Here is a 10265-nt window from a genome sequence, read left to right as displayed (position 1 = left end):
TTCTAATTAAGATGGAAGACACAGAAACTCCCCCTGCTCTTTGCTCTCTGGGGGCCTGCTGGCCTGGAAAGCCCCGGGGGGGCTGGCACAGAGGGTGTTTGGGGCAGTGCCACAGCCACATGGGCAGGCCAGGGAGTGGCCAGCACAGGCTCTGGGGTCCCTCAGCCCATGCATGTGAGGTCCAAGAAACTGCACTTCTCATCAGCATTCAAAGGACCCCAGGGGCAGTGGGCAGAGGACCACACTGAGGACTCTCCTGAGAGTATCAGACACCTGCGTCAGCTGCTGATGGCAGCTGTGGCAAGTGACAGATTCCATGGCCCGTCCTAGCGTTCTGTGGGCCACAAGTCGGAAATGCTCCCACCGCTGAAATCAAAGCGTCGGCAGGCTATCCCTTGTGGAAGCTTCAGGGGTGACTCGCTCTGTTTTCCAGCTTCTGGAAGCCACTGCCTTCAGGGCTCATGGCCCATCCTCCCTCTTCAGACCAGCAGTGGTCAGTACAGTCCTTCTGAGGTGGGTCTCTTCCGAGTGTAAGGGTCCTGGGATCGCAGCGGCCACCCTGACAACCCAGGATCAGCTCCCCACTTCAGGGCCAGCACTCGGCCACATTCATTCCAGCTGCCTGAATCCTTCTTTGCCATGTGCAAGACACATTTGCAGGATCAGGGGATTTAAACACGGACCTTTTGGGGCCATTATTCTTCCCACTACACATCCTAAGTGGATTTTCAGGTGAAAACTTCTAAACAGCAGAGGAAAATGATGCCAGTGGCTGGCAAGAATGACCGGATGTGTCTGTGTCATTAGACCATGAGTTCTGTGCTTTGCGCACAGTAGGTGCACCACAAAGATTCACCGTTGGGAAAAATTACAACAGTCTACAATGAGGACAAACATTTCTTAGGCTAATATATGAGTAATAATAAATTAGGACACGTTTTTAGCTCAAATAAAGGATGTTCTTCCCAATTTTTTCAAATCTACATACAGTCAAATAAAATGTTTAATGTTTTGTTGGTGTAGAGATTTATGTTTTAGCGCACATAGTATTCATGTGGCCACCACCACGACAGACACAGGGCAGCGCCACACCCCCACCAGGCTTCCTCACGCTAGCACCGGGGCACACCTGCCTTGCCTTGAGCCCCCAGCCCCTTCCCTGGCCCCATGGTTTTGCCTTTTCCAGAAGGTCATATGAGTTGAACCCTGCGGTGTGTCACTTTGAGACTGGCCTCCCTCCCTGGGAATAGCTATGAGGTTCACCATGGTATAGCGGTAGCATGTAGCAATGGTCAGTTCCTAGCTATTGCTGCATTGTGTTTCCATCGCGGGGATGTGCCACGATGTGTTTATTCGCTTGTTCAATGCCCTTGAAGCCAGTTCCAGTGTTTGAAGATCAGGAATCAAGTTGCTACAAGCCTTGGCGCACAGGTTTTTACAGCAACGTGTTATGCTCCCTCAAGGGTGTCCACAGGGATGGAATTGTGGGGCCACAGGCTAAGGTTTGTAAGAAACTGCCAGACTGCTTTCCAGAGCAGCCACCCTGCCTTGTGTTGCCAGCAACCGTGCATGACAATTCCTCCGTCACCCCCAGCGCCCGCTGCCTTCAGTTCTGTGCTTGCATCGGCTTGTGTGTTTCGCGATTCTATTGCATCTAGAGTGGCATCTCCCTGTGGTTGCAATTTGCACTTCCTAATGTCATGATATCCCGCACTTTTTCAGGTGCTGTCCTCCTAATTTCTATGGGGAAGTGTTTCTTCCAATGTTCTGCTCATTTTCTAAGTTGAGTTATTTTCTTATTGTTGAGCGTTGAGACTTCTTTTCATGCTGTCAGATATCACGACTGGCAACTGTTTTCTTCCAGCCTTCTCTTAAATATGTCTTTCATGAGCAATGGTTTTTAATTTTGATAAAGTTAAATTTATCAATTTTTCCTCCTCTGGGTAACAATTTTGGTGATAAATCTAGGAACCCTTTGCTTAACACCAGGCAACAAAGATTTTCTCCTATAATGTCTCGTAAAGGTGTAGTTTTATGTTTTGCATTTAACTCTGCAGTTCAGTCTCAGTTAACTTTTGTAGGAGGTTTGAGGTTTAGAACAAGGCGACTGATTTGCCTGTACTGGCATACGGATGCCCCATTTTTCACATCATTTGTGGAAAAGTCTGTCCTTTCCCCATCAAATTGCCTTTCCACCCTTGTCAAAGGCCACTTGACAATATGTGTGTGTGTGTGTGTGGATTTCTGGGTTCTCTGTTTTGTTAGCCTGATAAGTGTTTCTGTCTCTCTGTCAATGTCCCCGTCGTGACTAATGTAGCCTTACGTTAAGTGTTAACAGCAGGCAGCGTGAGTCCTCCAACCTCTTTTTTTTTCTTTTTCAAAACTATTTTAGCTATTTTAGTTTCTTTGCCTTTCATGTAAATAGCAGAATGAGCTTGCCTTTTTAAAACTTGTTGGAATTTTTATTGAAATTGTGATACATCTATAGATCGATGTGGATAATATTGATAACTAAGCTCTGTCTTCCAGTCCATGAACACAATATGTCTCTCAATTCATTTACATATTCTTTGATTTCTTCCATCAGTGTTTTGTAGTTTTCTGCTTATAAAGTCTGTATGTTTTGTCAGGTTTATACCTAATCATTTTTTGGCCCTATTGTAAATGGTGTGTGTCTGTACATATGTGTGTATGTGTGCTTGTGTGTTTAAGTTTTCAGTTGTTCATTGCCAGTATATAGAAATATGATGAATTTTGAATGTTGGCACTCTATCCAGCAGCCTTGTTAAGCATACCTATTAGTTCTAGAAGCCTTTTTTGTACATTGCTTGAAATTTTCTACATACATAATCACATCATCTTTGAACACGGATAGTTTTCTTTCCTCTCAACTGCATGCCTTTTAATTTCCTTTATCCGCTTCCATTTGCCGGCTAGGGTTTGTAGTGTGATGCTGAGTAAGAGTGGTGAGAATGGACACTCTTGCCTTGCTCCAAATCTTAGGATAAAAAAAAGCCTTTGCTCTGTCGCTATCATGATATCAGCTGTAGGGAATTTTTTAAATAAATGCCGCAGAGTTTTTATCGTAACTAGATGCTGAATTCTGTCAAATTATTTTTCTTCATCAGTTTCTTTCAGTCTGTTAACACAGTGAATTGCATTGATTGACTGTCAAAAGTAGAACCAGCCCTGCATGCGTAGGACAAGCCCCTTTCATTGTGATGGACGATTCCTTTCATATCGTGTTTTGGTTGCTATCTTACTGAGAACTGATGATGATGAGGGCTGCTGGTTGTGTTTCTCTTCTTTCTCTGGTTTAGGCATCAAGATAATACTGCTTTTATAAAACAAGTGAGTGCTCCTTCCTCTTTTATTTTCTAAAAGACTTTATCAGTTTCTAATATTTCTTCTTTCAATGTTTAGTAGAGTTTTTCAGTGAAATCATCTGGACCTGGAATTTTATTTTTGGAAGATTTTTCACTAAAAATTTAATTTCTTTAATAGTTACAGGATTATTTAGTTTATCTATTTCTTGTTAAGTGTGTTTTAATACTGTGTGACTTTTAAAGAACTTGTCCATTTCTTTTAACTTGTCAGATTTGGGTGCGCAGAGCTGCTCATAGTGGTACTTACTGACATTTTTATGTCAGTCTTTCCGTCTTGATATTGATCATTTGTTTTCTCTCTTTTCTCTTTGTCATTTACTAATTTTGTTATTTTTAAGAACTTTCTTAAATTCATTAATTTTCTTTCTTCATTGTTTTTCTGTTTCCAATTTTTATACAGTTCAAATTTTTTTCTAATTTCCTTGAAATGTCCAATTGACCTATGCATTATCTAAGTATGTCCTTTAGCCTTCAAGTAGTTGGAGGTTTCCTGAATATCTTTTTGTTATTAATTTATAGTTTAGCTTTATTGTGGTCAAAAGCATGCTTTGCATGATTTCAGATCTTTTCCATTTGTTAGAGCTTTTAATGACCCATGGCACGGTTTACCCTGGTGAACATTTCATGCGCCCCTGAGAAGAACGTGTGTGCTGCTATTGCTCAGTAGCAGGTTCTATACATGTCAAGTGAGTCCAGCTGGTTGGTGATGCTGTTCAGTTCTTTATCCTCCTTCTAGAAGATTTTCTGTTCTGTTAGTTCTAACCATTAGTAGATCTAACCATCTAACTGATAGAGGAGTGTCCAAGCCTCCAACTACAATTATTAATCCATCATTTCTCCTCACGGTTCCATCAGTTTATGCTTTGTGTATTTTGAAGTTCTTCTGTCAGATACTCAGGATGGCAATGTGTGCTTGTGGACCTGACCTCTCACCATCGTGCAATGTCCTTCTTCATCAACCACAGTCTTCCTGGCTCTGATGTCTATCTAGTCTCTGCAGCCACCGAAGCTTTTTTATTATTATTAATGTTTATGTGGTGCATCTTTTCATCCCCCTACATCATTATATTTAAAGTAGGCTTTCTGGAGGCAGCATAGTTTGATCTTTTAAAAATATTCAACCTGATCATCTGGTTTTTGATTGATACACTTAAGTCGCTTATATTTAATTTAATTACTGGGGTATTTGGATTTAAATCTCTCATTTCATTATTTGTTTACTGTTTGTCCCTTACATTTTCTTCATTCATTTCTCCTTTTATATATTCATTTGGAATAGTTTTAATATTCCATGTTAATTTCTCTACTGGGGTCTGGTTTATATCTTTTTGCACAGCGTGTGGCTGTCTGTTTCACGTACGAATTACAATTTACAAGTTTAACTTTTCCCAGTCTACGGAGGATAATATTTTGCTGCTTCATGTGGAATACAGAAGCCACTTCCACAGCAGTCCCTGTGCCCTCCCATCTGTGTGGCGCATCTACGTTGGCTGAAAACACCACGGTGTTATGGATTCTGCCCTTGTTCATAATACACCTTGAGAAAAAGGTCCTATTCACCCAGATATTTCTCATTTCTGTCACTTTCCCTTCATCCCTGAAGTTCCAGATTATCCTATTACTGTTGCTCTCTACTTGTAGAGTTTCCTGCGGTGTTTCTTTCATCACAAGTAAGTTGGAAATAAATTCTTAGTTTGTCTTCATCTGAGACTGTCTGTGTTTCACATTCATTGCTGAAAAACACTTTTGCTGGATATAAAGTTCAAGGTGCGCAGCTGCTTTCCTCTGTGCTCTGGGCCTGCTGTGCTGCTTCGAGGTCTCCAGGGCTCCCCCTGAAGGCGAGTTCACATCTGCTTGGATTTTTACTCCCTGTGTGTAATGCGCTGATTCCTGATTTTTTAAATTTCTTCATGTTCGGTTTTCAGCTGTTTTACTATGCTATGTCTGGGCGAGGACTTCTTTGAGTTTACCATCTTTGCATGGCAGAATAAATTTCATAAGCAGCCCACTCATACTCTCTTAGATGTGTCGTGGTGATGTCTAACTGCCTAAAGGAAATTCTAGAGTCTTGAGTTACTATTTTCCCCCAGAAGTAACTTAGAAAATCAAGAGTAATAAACCATTCTTAACACATATATAGGTCCACTAGAAATAAAAAGAAAGAAGAAATATTTCTCTTTATTATTTTTGAGTAGGAAAAAAAAATGACAGCCTACATTTTCAGGCTGGGCCTTATATATTATTTCTGTGTTCTAAAGTAGGGTGAAAAGTGGAGGCAAAGGCCTTCTGTGTGACAAGTACAAGGTGCTTCCGGGGGATGCACAGAACACAGCAATTCCCAAGGGAGTGTCCACCAATCACCATAACAGCTGACAGAGGCTGAGCGGTTCTTACACGGGAGGTGCTGCACCAGGCTCTTCTCGTGCACCCTCTCGGGTTATCCTTGGAACAACCTTGTGAGCTTAAGCATTACTAACCCCAATTTGCAGGTGAAATTGAGGCATAAGAAGCTTTCCCAGGAACACACAACCAACAGAGCCAAGAAGTCCATGTTCTTAAATCCCAACATAACTCCCATCACATCCTGAGAAGGCATCACGCTGAGCACGTTGAAGGAATCATCTCACCCAGCCCACCCATTAGCCAGCAAGGGCAGTCCCTGCTTCATTTTCTGTCAGCGTGTATCTCTTCTTATTTGAAAAAGTAAAGGAAGCTTGGTTTCAACCAATCCATCCTCGAACGCACCGTTTTGTTTCAGTTGCACCCACATTTAATAAAAACTGTATTTGGCAGAAAATAATTCTTATTACTATGTATTTAATTTGTCAGCATTATAGGTCTTTGAAATACTGATTTTAAAGCTAATTTTCTAGAGCAAATGACAGAAGCATACAGATACGGAAGACCATCTCTCCTAACCTGCCTATTTCATAGTTACAGACTTGGAAACACAGGGAGAGACAAGACGGTTTGTCAAGACTTCTCTTTTTAAATCTTCTTTATTATACTTTAAGTTCTGAGGTACATGTGCAGAGGCACTGTTTAGAAAGCTAAATGTGGCTTCGCGTGTCACGTATTTAATCATGCTTCTAAACAAGCTGGGCGACCAGCAGTGCTGCCTCCGATCTGCGCTGCCTGGACACGGCTCACCCTGCGGCTCTGGGTTCTGACCCAACTCTCTCTCTCTCTGCCGCTCTTAAGAAGCCCTTATCCATTAGAGACACAGTAGTTACATAAAGTTATATATTTTGGGATGGCTCAAAAATACTCCAATCCAGAAAGACAGCAAGAGGGAGAATGGGGAGAGGCAGAAACTGATGAAGCGAGTTGGGTCATGAGTCCATAATTATTAGTCTTGAGCCACTAATGATTAATCAGGTGGTGCGTGGCACGTAGGGGTTCATCACACGGTCCTTTGTACATTTGTATGCACTCTTTAATGTCAAAATTAAAAGTTAAATTTTAAAAAATAAATAGAAAACTAGTGTGTGTGTAGATGAATGTATCCACGTATATATCCGTGTCTATAAATCTATTTTCTGCATTTATTGTTCTACGGCCCCGATTTCCGAATCCGTGGGTCTGTTTTTGGACTCTTCACAACCAGGCGGGGTGCACTCTGCTCGTCTCCGTATTTCTATAAACTCACCGCTTCCGTGGGCTCCTTAATTCTGCCGTGTCCTTGTCTGACCTGGAGTCGGGCTTCCTCTCCGCCGTTTCGCACACGCTGCCCCGAAGATGCTCTTCCGCTCACACAGCGTCCACTCTCAGCACGGCTGAGGGAGTTCCTGCTCTAAATCCCTCTTCAAAGCCGCAAACCGCGCTCGCTCGGTAGCAGCGCCCGTCGGAGCAAAGGCCCCGGTCACCGAGGAGCGTCGTCTCGCGCGGGAACAGCGCCGCCTGCCGTGCGGGGGCGGTATTGCTGCGCGGAGACGCCCCCGCGGCCCCCATCTGCGCAGCCGCGGCCGGAAGAGGCTGCCCCGACCTGGGCGACCGCGGCCGCCAGGCAGCTGGAGGGGTCGGCGCCTCGGCCGTTTCCGCTCGGGCCAGAGCGGCCGCGCGCAGCCCGTGAACTCAGGCGTGAGAGGAGAGGCCGCCTCATCCTGTGACCGGACGTATCTCCGCCCTCCGGGAGGCGGCAGGAACAGCGGCCACTTCTGCCCCTGTCCTCGCACAGCTGTGGCTCCTGCCAGCCTCGCGAGATCATCCGTCGGGCCTGGGAAGAGAAAGAAGCCCCGGAAGCTCCCAGAACCAGAGAACTACCCTGAGGCGTTCACGTGGGAACCGGGAGGTGGACGGTCCGAACGGGCCGGAGAGGAGGGCGCGGCCCCGCAGGCTGGAGGAGCGGAGGGAAGAGGCGGACTTTTCCCGCTCTGACTCTTGCAGGAGGGACCCCCGCCTGAGGAGGCCCCGCTGCTGGGAGGGTCTCGGAGCCGCTGTGCAGAGTGACACGGAGGAGGCCGCGCAGGGCCGCGCCGCTGGGGATGAACAGCTCAGGGAGAATTTCCGGGCTGATTAAGGTCGCCGGCCACGTCCTTGGCAGACACGGAAGCTACGCGGTGAATGCGCCGCACAGAACGCTCGTGCCTCCCAGAGGCCTGGGCGGAAGGCTCACCCACAAGGCGACGGTGTCGGGAGGTGATAAGGTCGTGAGGGCAGAGCCTCATGGCGGGATTCGTGCCCCTGCGAAAGAGGCCGCAGGGAGCTGTCTCGCTCCTTCCACCCCGTGGCGGCACAAAGAGAAGGCACCATCTGTGAACCAGGAAGTCTGCCCCAGACACCCAGACTCTGGATCAGGGAGGTGGAGAAGGCCAGGCATACCCAGGTGACAGCAGATGGGCTCTGGGAGCTTGAGTCCAGACGCCTGGGGGTGGAGAAGGATCCAGCGAGGGAGCTGCACCCTAAACGGGTGGCCAAGGCCTGTGATGCCACTGGGACTAAATGCTCTGGGCTGAGGATGCCAGCGAAGGCACCTGAGACAATTTCCCCGTTAGCAGAGATAGGGGTTCTGGCCAAGGGACTGATTGAGAGACAGCCGCTCTTATCTGACTAAGGGCCGATTCGTGTCCTAAGCACTTGAAAAGCAGGTAAACAGCAGCAGCTGCAGAAGTGAAGAGTTCCGCCTGGACAGACTTACCAAGACGTTTGCAATCAGCAAATTCAGGGGGATTTTTAAACCATAGTTTAAAATTTGTCTTGTTGCAAAATATATACGTACATATTTGAGTTACAAATGGCAAGTGTCATAAGGTCTTGTGTGCGGTTTGGGTCCCTTAATGTTTCCCTCTGGCCCTGTGGGCAGTACCTAACAGTTAGAAAGTCAGGGCCCGCAGGCCAGGACCCCGGTGCTTACTTCTCTGCTGGCCACAGTGGTGATGGAGCATTCGCCCCTGGAGCAGCCTCTCGTCTCAGCTTCCAGGCACCCTCCTGCCCCAAGTCTCCCCCAGGTGACCCTGTCCAGCCCTGCCGCTGATGCTTACTCACCGGCCCATGCCCGGCCCTGTCCCCTCCCCGGCATTTCCTGCACCTACATGGGACATGAGAAGACACTCAGCTGAAAGCAACCGACCCACCCCTCTCCGCACTCACCCTGCGCCCTCGTTTCGCCAAGTAAACAGCTTCACTGTCGGTCTACCCAATTTTTCAGACCCAAACACTGAGTCACCCTCAGTCCTTGGGTTCTCCTCACCCCCCACCTCCGATTGTCCCCTGCCATCCTTTTCCCTCCGCAGCTGTCCCAGCCCAAGCCACCTCTGCCTTGCCTGGACCACCAGGCTGCACTGTCCCTGTGGTCTTCGGCTGTGAGCCTTTAAAACACAGTCAGGGGATTGTTCCTCCACCTGGGCCCTTCGCTGGCTTCACTTTGCCCCTGAAATAAACTCCAGAAGCTTTCCCAGGCATGCGTGGTATGCAGGGGTAGCCCTCAGGTCTCCCTGCCACATTGAGGGCTGAGACCCCACCTGGGTTCAGGGCTCCTTGGCCAGGGCCTGGCCGCAGTTCTCCAGGGGCCACTCAGGTGGCCTCAGGACCTTTGCAGGTCCAGGAGAGCAGAGCCTTTGCTGTCTGACACCCAGCTTTACCCCGAGAGCCCACAGCACGCCTGGTTTACAGTCGGTGCTGCATAAATGGGTTGAACTCACAAGGCTAAGGGAGGGAAGGGGTAAGGCCAGTTGCATACTGTGGCCAGCAACCCTGAACTGGCCTGCAGATGTGTTTGGGGTCTTTAAAAAGTTTATGTTAAAAATGAGGTGTTCTCATGTTGGAACCCAAAGCTGCTGGCCCGCTGCCCAATGTAGCTGCCATCCACTCATGTACCCCCAGACATCCCAGATGTGGGATTGGCTTGTGTGGAATGTGAGAGCAAAGAGAATGGGGTAACTGGGGGAGCCTGGTGAGCCATAGTCCTTCCTTGAGGCTGAGGTGTCCAAGGAAATGTCCCTCCTGGAGCTGCAGATGGGGTGTAGGGCAGGCTGGGGACTGTGCTGGTCTGTATGGGGCCCGCAGTCCCTCACTGCCTGCTCCAAATCCTCCCTATCTGAGAGGTCCCTCCCACCCTGTCTTCCTACCCTGCCCTCTACAAAGGCTTTGCCTCAGGAAAGACACTGGAGTCCTGTGTCATCACAATCAGGAAGATGAGGCCAGCCTTGATGTCCACCCCTCCCAGGCCTGTAATCTGGGGCCCTTCCCATTGTCACCTCCCTTCCCCAGCTCTTTGTTGGTGTGGAAAGTGCCCTGGCGTTGGAACCATTAAGAGTGGCCAGTTCCATTTTCCTAACTCAGTCCTTCATTCCCATCTCACGCTGGGACATCGCCCCTCTCCTAGCGTCCAGCACAGTGGTTCTTTTTATTTAAATGGCACATGGCGATTGTGATATCCTG

This window comes from Aotus nancymaae, unplaced genomic scaffold (assembly GCF_030222135.1).
Source record: "Aotus nancymaae isolate 86718 unplaced genomic scaffold, 86718_ANA_hifiasm-v0.15.2.pri h1tg000034l, whole genome shotgun sequence".
Classification (NCBI taxonomy): domain Eukaryota; kingdom Metazoa; phylum Chordata; class Mammalia; order Primates; family Aotidae; genus Aotus; species Aotus nancymaae.
The sequence above is the reverse complement of the archived record's forward strand: the minus strand, read 5'-3'. Positions refer to the sequence as shown.